Source organism: Chionomys nivalis, chromosome 1, assembly GCF_950005125.1.
Source record: "Chionomys nivalis chromosome 1, mChiNiv1.1, whole genome shotgun sequence".
Classification (NCBI taxonomy): Eukaryota; Metazoa; Chordata; class Mammalia; order Rodentia; family Cricetidae; genus Chionomys; species Chionomys nivalis.
The window spans coordinates 102,876,724-102,890,937 of record NC_080086.1 but is presented as its reverse complement, the minus strand read 5'-3'; the positions used below and the strand labels follow the sequence as shown (position 1 = coordinate 102,890,937).

Here is a 14,214-nt window from a genome sequence, read left to right as displayed (position 1 = left end):
TGCTCAGTGTTGGGCTCAGCTCCCTGCTGAAGCCAGCTGTCCTCCCAGCCCCTTCCCCTTCTGTGAGCCGGGCAGCCTGAGTGGTCTCATCCAGATTTGGCTGCCACTGTGTGCGGTGGGATACAAGCTGATGGTATCTGCATGACCTGTGGTCTCCTTTATGACCCCGTTGCTTTATTATTTCTTATTAATATTGCTGCTGCTTTTTGTTTGAGACAGAGTCTTGCCATGAAGCTCAGACTGAGCCTGTGCTGCACTATATAGCCCAGGCTAGCCTGGGACTTACAACCCCCACCGTAGTTCCCAACAGTAGGGTCACAAAGTGTCTGCCGTCATACCCTGCTGTAAGTCAGTTTCTTGAACGGTGAAATGAACGAAATGTCTCTACAGAGAGAGGTCATTATCCGAATAGTATCCGAGGGTATTCTGTGAGTCACTGTGCTCATTACCTGGAGACCGTGGTTGGCTGAGTCACTTCCAAACCATAGTCACTCGGGAGTCGTCAGAATCCCCAACCATCTATCTTGGGCTTCAGAGCCCACAATAATTTTTTTTTCCCTCCCTAAGGGACTTTGCTTCCTAATTAAGTTGAGCTTCAGAATATATTAAGACAATTTGTCATCTCTTGAGCACACATCCGGTCTGTGGGAGCAGGCTGGAGAGGCCATTTCCGGGTTCCCTGCAGGTCTTGGAGGTAGCGCGATGCATGACCTGGGCAGGATTGTTTGGGGGCTGGGGAGAGACTTCTCTAGCTGAAGGCAGGAACAAGCGGCTCTCCAGGTCTGGGCCATCAAGAGGCCCCAGCCACAGAAACAGCCAAGGACTCTGAAGATTCTTAGGCTACAGCTGTAGAGCAGTGGGTGCAGCTGGGATCTCTTATGGACCACGTATCCTGAGGACTAGCCCTGCACAGCACCCCCAGATCCTGGAGCGCCCCTTGAATAAGAATAAGGAGACTCCCCAAGAGCTTGTGTCTAGCAGCCTGCCTAGCGTCAGGTTTATATCCGAGTCAACCTATTAGACTGTGTACTTCTCAAAAATGAGGAGGTGGCCCTGGACCTAGTACACATGCTGGCTGGCCCTCAGCCTGCACGCCCAGCGATGCTGGGGGTCCCTGAGGTACCATGGTAGCTCAACCTGAGTTATGTTTTTAGGGCTGTGCCCTGGATGGGAAGCTGCCTAGTTCTTGACATCAGCGAGATTAGCACACCTGCTCTGCACTGTCCATCTGTGAGGGGTGATGGTGCAGCACTGGGGAGCCCTGTCACTTGTGTCCTTGTTCCTATGATTCTGTTCTTCGTCCTTTGTCCTCTAATGTAAAAAGGTAGAAAGACTTTGGCTTAGATTCCCTTTTTCTTTTGGCGGGTGTCTTAGTTAGGGTTGCCATTGCTGTGATGAAACATTATGACCAAAATTAACTTGGGGAAAAAAGCATTTATTTAGCTTACACTTCCACATTGTAGTCCATCATTAAAGTAAGTCAGGACAGGAACTCAAACTGGGCAGGAACCTGGAGGCAGGAGCTGAGCAGAGGCCGTGGAGGGGAGCTGCTTACTGGCTTGTTCAGTCTGCTTTCTTATAGAGCCCAGCACCAGCAGCCCAAAGATGACACTATCCACAATGGGCTGGATCTTCTACCATCAACCACTAATTAAGAAAATCCCCTACAGCTGAATCTTAGAGCGGCGTTTTCTCAGTTGAGGTTCCCTTTTTCCAGATAACTCTAGCTTGTGTCAAGTTGACATAAACTAGCACCATGGGGCTTGGAGGTACAGTTCCTATATCCTAAAAGTTTCCACGTCTTATATGTAAGGCAAAGTAAAGGTAGCATACCTAGTTCAGTCGGTGGTGGTCTGTCCCCAAGTGTCCAGCCATTGCCGTAGTCCTTTCCAAAACACTTCCATCGCTCTAGAGGAAGCCTAACGCTTCAGGCTGCAGCCTTGTCCCCCCCAGCTCCAAGAACCGCTACCAGGGGCTGGTGATACGGCTTGGTGGGTAAAGACACTTGCCTTTACCTGGAACCCACACGGTAGAAGGAGAAAACCAACTCCCCAAAGTGGTTCCCTTGACTTCCATATGCACACACACACCACACACACACTACCTCAATAAATAATAAATCAATAATAAAATTTGTAAAAGAAAAGATAGTCTTTCATGTCAGATGGTTTTGATGTCCTTGTTAAACTGTGTGTGTAGGGTCAGTTGGTTGACTTTTGAGGCATGGATGGAACCCTAGGCCTTGCTCATGCTAGGCAGGTGCTCTGTCTCTGACCTGCATCGATAGTCCCAAATGTACGTGCTTATTTCTGGACTCTTGATTCCACTTCATTGCTGTGTCTTTCCGTTGGGAGGTATGGGTAGATGGCGCAGATGGCCGTGCTGTGCAAGCGTAAGGACCGGTGTTCAGACCCCGGAACCGGCATCAAATGTCAGGTGTGCGTGGTGGCTCTGAAGGTCCAGATGGGATCACTGAGTCAGCTGGCTACCTCCGACTGGTCGTACCAGTGAGCTCTGTGTCCAACTGAAAGCCCTTACCTCACTGAGCAAAGTGGAAAGTGACGAGGGAAGGCTCCTGACATCAACCTTAGACCTCCACATGCATGTGCCTTCACACACCTAAAACACATGTATGAACACACTCTGCACACACAGAATATAAAGAAAATTGGGAGGCATGAGTAAATACTCTCTTCTTTTTTATAACTATTTTTGGCTACTCCAGGTCCTTTGCAATTCCATATGAATTTTAAAACCAATTTTTCATTTTCTACAAAAAGTAAACTAGGTAGGGGCTGCTGACAGGAATTGTCTTAAGTCTGTGGATTCGGAAGAAAGGCCGGCTTACCATTCAGTCTTCCAGGTTGGTAAACAGAGAATGCATCCGGAGTTATTCAGATCTTCCTTGATACCTTTCAACAGCGTTTTCCTCCTCCAGTCCTGGTGCTGCATAGATCTTTGGAGGCTGAAGCCAGAGGAGGGCTGCGAGCTTATGGCCAGTCTGGACTGAACGGCAGGACCTAGGCTAGTGTGGGTTATGTGGCAGAACTTGATTTTTGTTTGTTTTTATTTTTTGTTTTTTTAATGAGATTAAATAAAACAATGGCTTGTTATTTCCAGAGCAGAATTTTTTTTGCATTTCTTATTAGTATTTTTTCTTAGTATTTTTTGGAGGGTAAGATGCCATTGTTTGGAATTATGTATTCTAATTATTATTGTCATAATTTCCATTGTTTGAATTTTGAATTGCAAATTTCTAAACACCGTTATTTTTATCTATTGATCTTGCCTCTAGCAGCCTTCTTGAAAAATGAAGCGGATTCATCAGAAGTGCTAATTACCAAATAATAGTATCAGAGAATGAAGTAGCGTGCCCTTCCATGCTCGTAATAGATATCTTTCATATTTGCATTTCTTTTCTTGCTTTATTGTCCTGCTGGGAACCATATGATTTGGACAGATACGGCTGGGGAGATGGCTCAGTGGTTAGAGCATGAGGGACAGAGTTTCTATCCTCAAAACCCACGTAAATGCCAAGTGGGTGTGGCGGGCCACTTGTAATGCCAGCTGTCGGGGACCAGCTTCAACGGGTATACCACTTGCTAGGGTAGGGGCATGGGGATTAGAAAAGTTAGTAAAGAGAATGAAGAAACCAGTAAAAATAATAAAACAGAAATCTAGGATAGTACCGGGAGGGAGTTCCAGCGAATACTGAAATTCGCCCACGTTTAATTTTCCATACACTTTTATGCGTTAATAAAGTAAAAGGCAAAAGACTGCTTTTAACATGATGCAGAGGACAACTAGAAAAGTTACTTGATCAATACTTGAGACATCAAGTCATTAATTCTTGAGAAAAACATTCTGTTGTTTAGACCGTGAACCCACCAACACCAAGTATCCTGAAGTCAAACCTCTAAATTCAAAAGGAGCAGAAGTGTGCTTGAATTCTCTGACCTTTGATCAGGTGGAGTAGATCTATCTCCACAGGCCATCTTAACGTCCAAACACTAAATACACTAGGTCAAGCTCAAACTCTCTTACCTTCAGACAAGGTGGAAAAGGCTCACATTTTGGGGCCTCCACAGCCAGCAAGTGGAAAGCAGAGACAGAGCAAATCTGGCTGGACAGGCGAACTCTTGATTCAAGAAAGAGACCCTGCCTCGATGTGTAGTGGGGAGCTGCTGGCTGTGTTCATGCCGCCCCAGCTCCCGGTCGCATGGCTAGCTTATGCCCCAAAATAACAACACACAAACTCTATTCATTTAAACACTGCTTGGCCCATTTCTGTTCATGTGTGTAGCACCCCAAGGTACGCTTACCGGGAAGATTCTAGCCTACGTCCATCCTGGGTCAGAGCTTCATTGTGTCTGCCTCTGAGAGGAGAGCATGGTGGCTGTCTCTCGGAGCTGCCCTGCATCTTAGCTCACTTCCTCTTCCTCCCAGCATTCTGTTCTGTTTGCTCCACCCACCTATGTTCTAACCTATGAGGGCCAAGCAGTTTCTTTATTTTTAACCAATGACCTTCCTCCATCATCGATGAGTAAGGTAGAGAGCAATAGAGGAAGACTGGGGACATCAGCCTTGGGCCTGCACAAATGTGCATGTGTATATGCACGCACGTGCACATGGGGAGAAAGGACTACCGAGAACAAAGAGGCACCACTGAGTCTTCATCCTAGGGGCATCACTGCCCATTGTAATGTTAGCTGCTATACTACATCAGCGTATGGAGAGGTGCTTCAGGCAGGCTTCACTGGCATGGCACGGTGCACATAACGTATGCTCAGAACCAAGGCTGTAGTGAAGTCGCACAGTGCAGCACGTCTCATAGATTATATGTTTGATTTGTTTTTAGTCATTGCATTTGATCTTCCAAACCTTTTTTTTTTTTTTTTTTTTTTTTTTTTGCCAAACTTCTCAACCCTCATATTCAGTGACTTTATACGAGTTTGTGACACACAGTTTAAGGAGCTGGGTATGACGGTTTATCAGTGGATAAGGGTACTTGCCACCACGCCTGATAACCTGAGTTTGATCCCTGGGATCCACATGGTTGGAGGCAGTAACCAGCTCCTCAAAGTTGGCCTCTGACCTTCACACACACGCCTTGGCACACACGTGCTTACACATATGGAGACACACATATACAAACACACAAATAAATTTAATTACAACAAAAAAGCTGGGCATTAGGTCAGTTAATTTTCAGATGGTAAATAACAAAGCTTGTACTCCTGGGACAGACATCACCGGGCATGGTGAATGATCCTTTTATATGTTGCTGCATTTGACAAGCAGTTTTGTGAGGGATTTTTGATGCTATATTCTTAATGAGAACGGCTCAAGAATTTTATTCTCCCTTCAAGTCGGTCTCTGGTTCTGTGTCACAGTAGTGGCGATCTTTTTCAATGCGTTGAGAAGCACACCCTCTTTTTCTGTCTTCTGAGGAGTTGATAAAAAAAACTTCAGCTCTTTACAGTTCTGGCATGAAGCCATTTGGGTGTGGGCTTTTCATTGTGGGGAATTTTCTCATTGCTTATTCAACCTCTTCATTCCTTGAGTCCGCTTGTGCCTTTTCTTTTTTCTTGACAAATGATATTAGCTCATTTTCTCATTGCAGTGACCAAATACCTGACAAGACCATAATACGGGTCTTGCTTTGTAGCCTGAGCTGGCCATATTCACAGTCCTACCCTGAGTGCTGGGATGACCGGCCTGTGCCACCACACACTCAGCTGTGTCCCTTTTCGGTTGGCCTAAACTCCCCAAACCCTTCCAGAGTTGTTATCATTGAGTTTTTCCTACGTGCTATGTGTGTGTGTGTGTATGTGTGTGTGCACTAACTCACATAATTTTAACTTTTAAAAACTTACAATTAGGAAGTGTCATTATCACATCAAGAACTGGAATAACAGGTTGGGGCCACCCACTGGGGACAAGGTTCTGAGCTGGCCAGAGGGTCTCCTTGCTCTCTCTGCCTGTCCCCTTCCCCTCCATCTGTCCCCGCTCTGTGGACCTAGATAGATGGGTCAAGCTTGGCCACAGCCGGCCTTAGGTCTGCCAGGCACAAAGTGCTGGGCTCCCACAGAAAAGGGGAAGTGTGGAAAACTCCCTGCGAGAGACTGGGCTCTGGTGCAGCAGCCCTGCCCTGCTCCACAGCAGCTCCACACAAGGCTCCTTCCTGCCCGATGCCTGTGCACCCCGGGCTCTGCATGACTCACCCATCGCTCCTTCAGAGGAAGAGACTCAACAATCTGTGAGACAGTCGCAGACAGAAATCAGGATCCGCCAGACATAGCTCCTCATAATTATTCCCGCCTAATGACTTCTGCTCCTCGAGTCTGTCTCCAGCAATGACTGCAATCTTTATCTCTCACTGGAAAGCCAGGGAGCCCCTGTGGCTGAATGATAGGGCCAGGAAGAAATTTGCAATTCAAGTTAATGGAGTGTTCACAAGCAGCCTTGAGGGTCTCTGGAATGGAGGGCCTGCTGCAAGGAAACGTGGGATCCGTGCTGGCTGGAAGGGATGGTGGGGGGCAGGATGGGGGATCTTCCTCGGAAATTCTTCTAACTTCCCTAGTCTTGTTAGTTATAGCAGAACAGAAGACAGTCGAACACGGTGTCTTTAAGAGGTTCATTATCCTGTAGGGACCTCTGTTCAGGTACAGGCAGATCCTTGACTTCCCCCAGCAAAGAATTTCAGCACAAGGCAGCATAGAAACAGACTTGGAGTTTATCGAAAAGAGTTTTTGTTTGAGACAGGTTCTTCTGTATCCCAGACTGGCTTCTGAGCTTGTGATCTTCCTGCTCTTCCCCCTTGTCAAATGGTGAGATTATGGCTGTGTGCCACCATGTCTGGTTTTATGAAGCTGAAAACTGAATTGAGGACCTCATGCCCAGTAGGGAAACGCTCTCCCTGAGAGGGAAATCTTAAATGTGGACTTACAGGCAGCAGTGCCTTTAATCCCAGCACTCAGGAAGCAGAGGCAGGTGGATCTCTGTGAGTTCAAGGCCAGCCTGGTCTACAGATCAAGTTCCAGGACAGCCAAAGCTACACAGAAAAGCCCTGTCTTGAACCCCCCCACAAAAAAAAAACAAACAAAAATCAATTAAAAAGAACAAGAGTTGCTACAAGGAGAAGCAGGGCTGTGGAGGTGGCTAGGAAGATAGAGTGTTTGCTGTACAATCATAGAGACTGAGTTTGAGTTCCCAGAACACATATGAAAAGCTCGATGCAGTCGTGAGCATGTGCAGTCCTAGCGTTCCTACGAGGAAACAAGAGAATCCCCAAAGTTCACAGGTCAGTGAGCCTGGCCTAGTGTGTAGGTTCACCTTAAGTAAGGTGGAAGGCCTGGGCCAGCACCTGAGTTTCTCTGACTATGCACACGTGCACCATGGCACAAACGTGCCCATATTCACACATGTGAATGTACACACATACATACACAAGCTAAATAAGTCAGAAAGAGAAATGCTCCCTTATGTGTGAGCAGTCTTCTGTCTGATTTTGGCGGCCCTGAAACTACACCTCCTAAGGGATGTTAAGGAGTTGAATGTGGTCCTGAGCTACACCAGACAGAACGGCAGCCTGATGGGTCACAAAGGTGGCTTCGCCACCAGGATGTTTCATTGGAAGCAACACTTAGTGATCTTGTCTGGGAGATTTCCAGAAACTAAAGAGGAGCCAGGCCATGCTCCGGCTCATACAAACTCAGGCCTTGGCTGTGGATCATTGCTGTGTGAATGAAATAGCCTTTGTCTGTTGGCACCCTCCACAGTGAGTGTTCTCTGCTCTTGAATTCTTTTTTATTTAATTATTAAAGATTTCTGCCTCCTCCCTGCCACCGCCTCCCATTTCCCTCCCCCTTCCCCAATCAACTCCCCCTCCCTCAGCAGCCCAAAGAGCAGTCAGGGTTCCCTGCCCTGTGGGAAGTCCAAGGACCTCCCACCTCCATCCAGGTCTAGGAAGGTGAGCATCCAAACTGCCTAGGCTCCCACAAAGCCAGTACGTGCAGTAGGATCAAAACCCAGTGCCATTGCCGGGCGGTGGTGGCGCACGCCTTTAATCCCAGCACTTGGGAGGCAGAGGCAGGTGGATCTCTGTGAGTTCGAGACCAGCCTGGTCTACAGAGCTAGTTCCAGGACAGCCTCCAAAACCACAGAGAAACCCTGTCTCGAAAAACCAAAAAAAAAAAAAAAAAAAAAAAAAAAACCCAGTGCCATTGTCCTTGAGTTCTCAGCAGTCCTCATTGTCTGTTATGTTCAGCGAATCCGGTTTTATCCCATGCTTTTTCAGACCCAGTCCAGCTGGCCTTGGTGATGTTCTTGAATTCTTGATTCTCAGCAGGACAGCAGCTTCAGCCAGGCTACTAGTGACGTGCCATCCCTTCTGTGTGGCTCCACAGCCTTTGTGGCTGAGGTCACGGGGTGTGCCCAAGGTCGTTCACTGACTAGGCCTATTTGAAAGAACTTCCCCTGGGCCTGCCCTGACCCAGCAGGTTCCCTTTAAGCTTGGGAACCTCTCTAGGGGACAGGGATGGCTGATACAAAGTGCTTTCTTGGGTTGGGAGTCATCCTCTTTAGTGAGCTGTGATTGGCATGTGGTCCCCTGGTGGTCATGTAGAGCTGTTCCCAGAAGGCTGGCGATGGTGGGCTTTTGTCACTGAACAACGCAGGCCCCTGCAGCTGAGAGCCAAGTGCTTTATTAGTCGAGGCTCTTGAGAACTGTGGTTCTCAGCCTTCCTACACTGCGACCCTTTAATACAGTTCCTCAGGTTGTGGCAACCCCCCACACACACACCATAAAACTGTAATCTTGCTACTGCTGGGAATCATAATGTAAACACTGTTATGCAGGCTATCTGATAGGCAACCCCTGTGAAAGGGTCATTCGCCAACCCCAGGGGTCGTGACCCATAGGTTGAGAACCACTGCTCTAGAGGCACAGTGCTGATAGAATGGATGCATCTCACCAAGAGGGCTTTAGACTGGCTTACACTATAGGACAGTGTAGTCCAACAGTGGCTGGCCATACACTGAGAGCCCTTTCTGCTCAGGACACTGACCTGGATGTGTTAACAGTCTCAGACTGGTTCTGAAGGTGTCAAGGTTTCTGGAGAGCTTCTGGCCTTCAGTATGCCCAGGGGCCAAAAGCCTGGGCTCTGATGAGTGAGGGATAGAGACAGCATCGGAACCAGGGTACACACGCTCGCCAGTGAAGAGGGCAGGCAGACGGGCGGGCGTAGGCTGCCCTTGTGTCCATGTTGCCCACTCCCGGGGAGGGTCTCAGCCCCTTGAGTCAGTCTGCCAAAAAGCACCCTTATAGACTCACCCACCCAAAGATGTGTGTTGACCACAGATCCAGTCAAGCTGATAGTCAAGATTAGCCATCACATTGGCAGAAATCTTTAATAAAGAAATAAATTAATTAATTAAAAAAAGATTAGCCATCACAGATACTAATGGTGCAGTGTCTCAGGAGCTGAGAGGTGGCAGACTGAGAGAGGGGGACCACCCCTCACATATCCACACCCCTAAAAGGAGGTGGGGTGCTTGTTCACTGCATCCTATAGTAACTTTTTTAAAAATTAAGACAATCTTTTAAGACTCATTGTTTAATTTTTATGTGTATATAGATATAAGTATGTGTGTATGTATGTGAACCTGAGTGCAGGTGCCTGTGGAATCCAAAAGGGGGCGTCAGATCCCCCTTGGAGCTGGAGTTGCAGGCATTTGTGAGCTGTCTGTCATGGCTGCCAGGAACAGAGCTCAGGCCTCTGCAAGGGCAGTATATACACTCTTAACCACTGAGCACTCTCCAGCCTGAATCTCTAAACTTTTTCGGTTAACATCTAAAGTATTTGGTTTTCTCAAAGTGGGTCTCTCAAGGTCACCATCACACACATGTGCCATTGTCTCAAGGTCACCATCACACACATGTGCCATTGTCCATTGTTCTCATGTTTCTCATGTGTTCCCCTTTGCCCTCTCTCTGCCTCCCGCCCCCTCCAGCTGGTTCCCTTCCTTCTCTTGCTTAGCACTTTCTGTTTTCATGTCCTGTGTATCCTGACATGTACCCCACTTCTTCCCTTTCATGTCCTGTGTATCCTGACATGTACCCCACTTCTTCCCTTCCTTGGATCCCTTTCCCTCTTGGGCTCCCCTTTCTAGTCATACTCACACATACATACACCCCATCACCACCAGCACCACACACACACACACCTTTCTGAACCTGACTCTTTTCCCCTAGCAATGATTTCTAGTTCTTTCCATTTTTGTGCAAGTATCATGATTGTGTGAGCTCATAGCTTGTATGCCCTGTTCCCTTGGTTAATGGCAGTGAATGCAGGAAGCAGGGGTCTGGGCTGAGGATTTGCATTTTGGGTGTTCCACTTAGCCATGAATGACACAGGCATGTCCCAGAGACACTCCCTCCTCATTAATACCCTGGGAGCATGGCTCTTGGCCAAGGTTGTGGGGAAGGCAGAATGAGGAAATGGTGACTGACTATACACCTGCCTGGTAAGGTCTGCTGCAGCCACCACGCTGTGGGTTCCGGTGACCTTTCACAGGGTTCCCCTTTTCTGCCATCAGCCTGGTCTTGACCCCCTGAAAGTCAGTCAAATCAGGACTCTTGGAAGTCATTGAGGCTGGGATCTTTGAAACACCTTGAAAAAGCATGGCCAAGGTGGAGCACAAGAGATGCTGAGGTCGATGAAGCTAGCCCATATTCAACACAGTAGACATGCTTCCACGCCCACCCATGAACCCGGAATACGTGGCTCAAAGCGTGAACGCTAGTGTAAGCTGTGGGCCTGAGTGACAGCAATGACAGTGATGGGGCAGATATCTCATTCTGGTGTAGGGTGTGGGCCAGCTGTGCCCAGGGGACTGGAGAGACGGCTCATTGCTTAAGAGCCCTTCTGTCCTTTGACCTAAGTGCAGTTCCTGCCCTGTTGGGAGGCTGTAACTCCTGCTCTGGGTGATCTGATGCCCCCTGCTGGCCTCCACAGGCACCTGCACTAATGAGTATATTCCCACACTAATGTGCACATATATTGTGGGGGAAGTGTGTGGCTTTTCTAGTCCAGATCTTGAATTTTAGGGCTGAGTCTGAGGTCAGGGCTATTCCTTTGTAAAGCATGGCGTACTAGGCGCCTGCAGCGTCTGACTGGGCATTGAAGCAAGAGAATGAAGCCGACGTATTCCTGACTGTGTGGTGTCCAGTTAGCCGGGCTGGATGGGAGGAGGGCAGACGCACAGTCCCCCCCATCTGCAAAGCAAGGGAGCCCCCAGTCCTTCAGACACTGAGGTAGACTGGAGCTTGGTACAGGAAGCACTTAGGAACGGGATCATTGCTGCAGATAGACGGACCATGGACCTGGAGGGGAAACTGAAGCTGTGCTCAGGTGACAGGACTTTCCAGGTCCCATCCTTGGCTGTCCCTTGGCTATTGAGTCAGTTAGCAGCTTCTCTAAGGGCCTGTTTCCCCCTCAAGAGAATGGATGTGACATTGGGCCTTCCTCCTTGGTCTGTCCTGAGGACCTCCGGGGACGAGGACAGATTTCAGTGAGGTACTATTCAGGAATGTTCCCATAATACTGTTCACTTGGGAGGGGACACCAATCCCCAGATGGGGAAGAACGATGTGGCCTACAGAGCTGGCCCTCTACAGGGGAGTTGGTTGTTGAGTGTTGGGTGTCCTGGAAGACAGAGTGACTCTTGATGCTAATGGGGTGTTTCCTTACTCCGGATGGTGAGGGCTTGTGTGCTGTCTGAGTTGGGATGTATTGGTTTTGTTTTTTGTTTTAATGTGCATTGGTGTTTTGCCTGCATGTAGGTCTGTGTGAGAGTGTCAGGTATTGGAATCACAGACAGTTGTGAGCTGCCATTGTGGGTGCTGGGAATTGAACCCCGAGTCCTCCGTTAAGAGCAGTCAGTGCTCTTGACTGCCAAGCCATCTCTCCAGTCCCAGGATGTATTTTTATTCAATGTGCACATTAGAATATTTTCTGTGTACGCTGCACTGAGACGGAGAGGCCTCACTGGGGCAACTGGGACTTTGAGAAGGAAGCCTGGGAAAGCCCAGGTGGGGGCCAGACATGGATGCTCCTTTGTGCCTATCCAACCCAGCCTGGATGTTCAACCAGGCCTCCTAATGACCAGAAGGGGCAGAAAGCAGGGCACCACACACAACCGCATCTCTGATGGTCCAGAGTCACCCAGTTGAGTTATAATTAATATTTTGAGCCAGGTTTGTGCACTGGGGAGCCATGGTCATAACCGGTGCTCACACTGGTTTTGGATAATGTAACCCCAGCTGGGCGGTGGGAAGGCAGCATCTCATAGGCTTCTGTTAATGGGAGAATGCACACACCCTCAGCCGTGCTTGGGTGCAAGTGGAGGGAACAGTGTGGGTTCATCCAGATGTCAGCGTCCCACGTGACCTATGGTCTTCTCTTCCAGGGGCATGGTCTAGCAGCCCGGTCAAGCCTGTGCATCAGCCCCCAGCAGTTCTGACCTGTGCTCACTCTTGGCCTCCACTTGGCCCTAGGTAAGTGACCCTGAGGCCAGTGGGCCTGCAGATGGTTAGGGCTGTGGGTAGAAGGGGTGGCTCTTGTAGAAACTGTGGGGACAATCTACCCAGTGCTCTCAGGGGACAAGTCGGGAAACTGAGGCTGGGAGGCAAGAAGAACCCTTTTGGGTTCCGGGTTTGGCTCTCTTCTTAGTCTCTGAGAGCATCGTGTGTGCCGGTGTTTGCGCCTGTGAGCTTGTCCAGGGAGCAGAGTTGGGAGCTCTGTTTAAAAGTACAGGATGGAGAACAGAGGCATCTCTCTCCTGAGGTTCTTCTTATCTTCCCTTTCCTTTGCACCCTATATGCCAAGTCCTCCTTCTCCCTTGCCTTCCCCCAGGCCATTCCTCAGAAGAGGAACAGCACCCAGAAGGGACGGGTTAGGGCGCCTTGAAATTATCCTCAGAATGAACCAGGCCTTAACTGTGTGGCCAGTGTCACCACCTTTGTTTGAGAGGTCATGTGTATCGAGATTCTTGCAAAATGCAGGGGACGATGTCAAGTGGTACTTCCATGTGGCTCTGGTAGATACAGCTCCCCAGGAACTTGGGCTGCCAGCTCCCAGCAGACCTGGGTGTGGCTGGGTTCCCCCTCCCCCAGACACCCAAGCTCCCCTAGCATCAAGCACAGGGTGTCCTTGGGACTTCCTGTGGGTGGAGTAACTTTTCCTGCCTTCATCTCCTGCTGCCTATCACTTGCTCCCCCACATCCCCTGTACACTCTGTCCGAAGGAAATACCCAGAAAGGAGCCTCTGCCTTGGGAAGGCGGGTCTGTGGGTCCTCTCGATAGACATAATGGCATGTGGAGGGCAGAGAAGCAGTTGCCCAAATCTGCATGACTGAGCACCATCTACATACGTGCTCCCAGGCCCGGGGTCTTTGACTCCAGATGCCACAAGCACACAGGGACATGGCAGGGTCCTGCCAAGCCTGGGAACTGATGTCTGGACGCTGGGACAGACACAAAAGTCAGACGAACGGGAGTTAGAGCCCGTGGGATCTCTTCTCATCCTGAGGCCCCTTGGTATTTGATGCACACACCCCTGAATTCAATGAGGAGAGTCTGGGTCAGGTGATTAGTTCTAAGGTGATGTCAGAACTTTGCCATGGTGTCAGGCATGGGGTCAGAGGATACCCATGGGAAGACCCCCCCACCGCCCCAAGGATGGACAGACACCTCCTCCGTTCCCACTCTGTGGAGGAAATCCTGTACAACAGGCCTGGGGCACAGCCTCCTCATTGGCTGCCCACCCTGGCAGGCAGCACACACACACAGGCTCACCATTTATTGAGAATATGTTCTGTCCCCAGCGAGCTTGCGGGCTGTGACCTCCAATGGCAAAGGAAAGCAGAGTTAAAATTGGGACCTTAAGCTCATTTTAATATGGAAAGAGGAAAAAAATTAAGTTGGAAAGAGAGTTAGGGCAAGAAGCTGCGTGTTGAGGCTTCCCTTTTGGATAAAATCTTCCACTTGGGCCTCAAGAGATGTGACTGTGAAGGCTTGGGAGCAAAGGCCCAGCAGCAGCTGTCAAAATGGACATAGAAGCCGTGGAAGGACCTGTGTGGGGGTGGGGAGGTACGAGTCACAGACTCAATGAGGAGAGGGGTACAGCCCAGCTTGAAGCTCGCCTTAGACT

At 49.2% G+C, this 14,214-nt stretch overlaps 1 protein-coding gene across 2 annotated transcripts in view; it reads left to right on the top strand.

Moving 5' to 3' along the window:
• Nucleotides 1-14,214, top strand: part of Hpcal1 (hippocalcin like 1) — a 106,549-nt gene that overhangs the window by 69,961 nt on the left and 22,374 nt on the right. For both annotated transcript variants that reach the window (XM_057790655.1, XM_057790663.1), the window contains exon 2: nt 12,472-12,559. The gene's annotated coding sequence lies outside the window, so the exon portion shown is untranslated. The remainder of the gene's footprint in view (nt 1-12,471; nt 12,560-14,214) is intronic.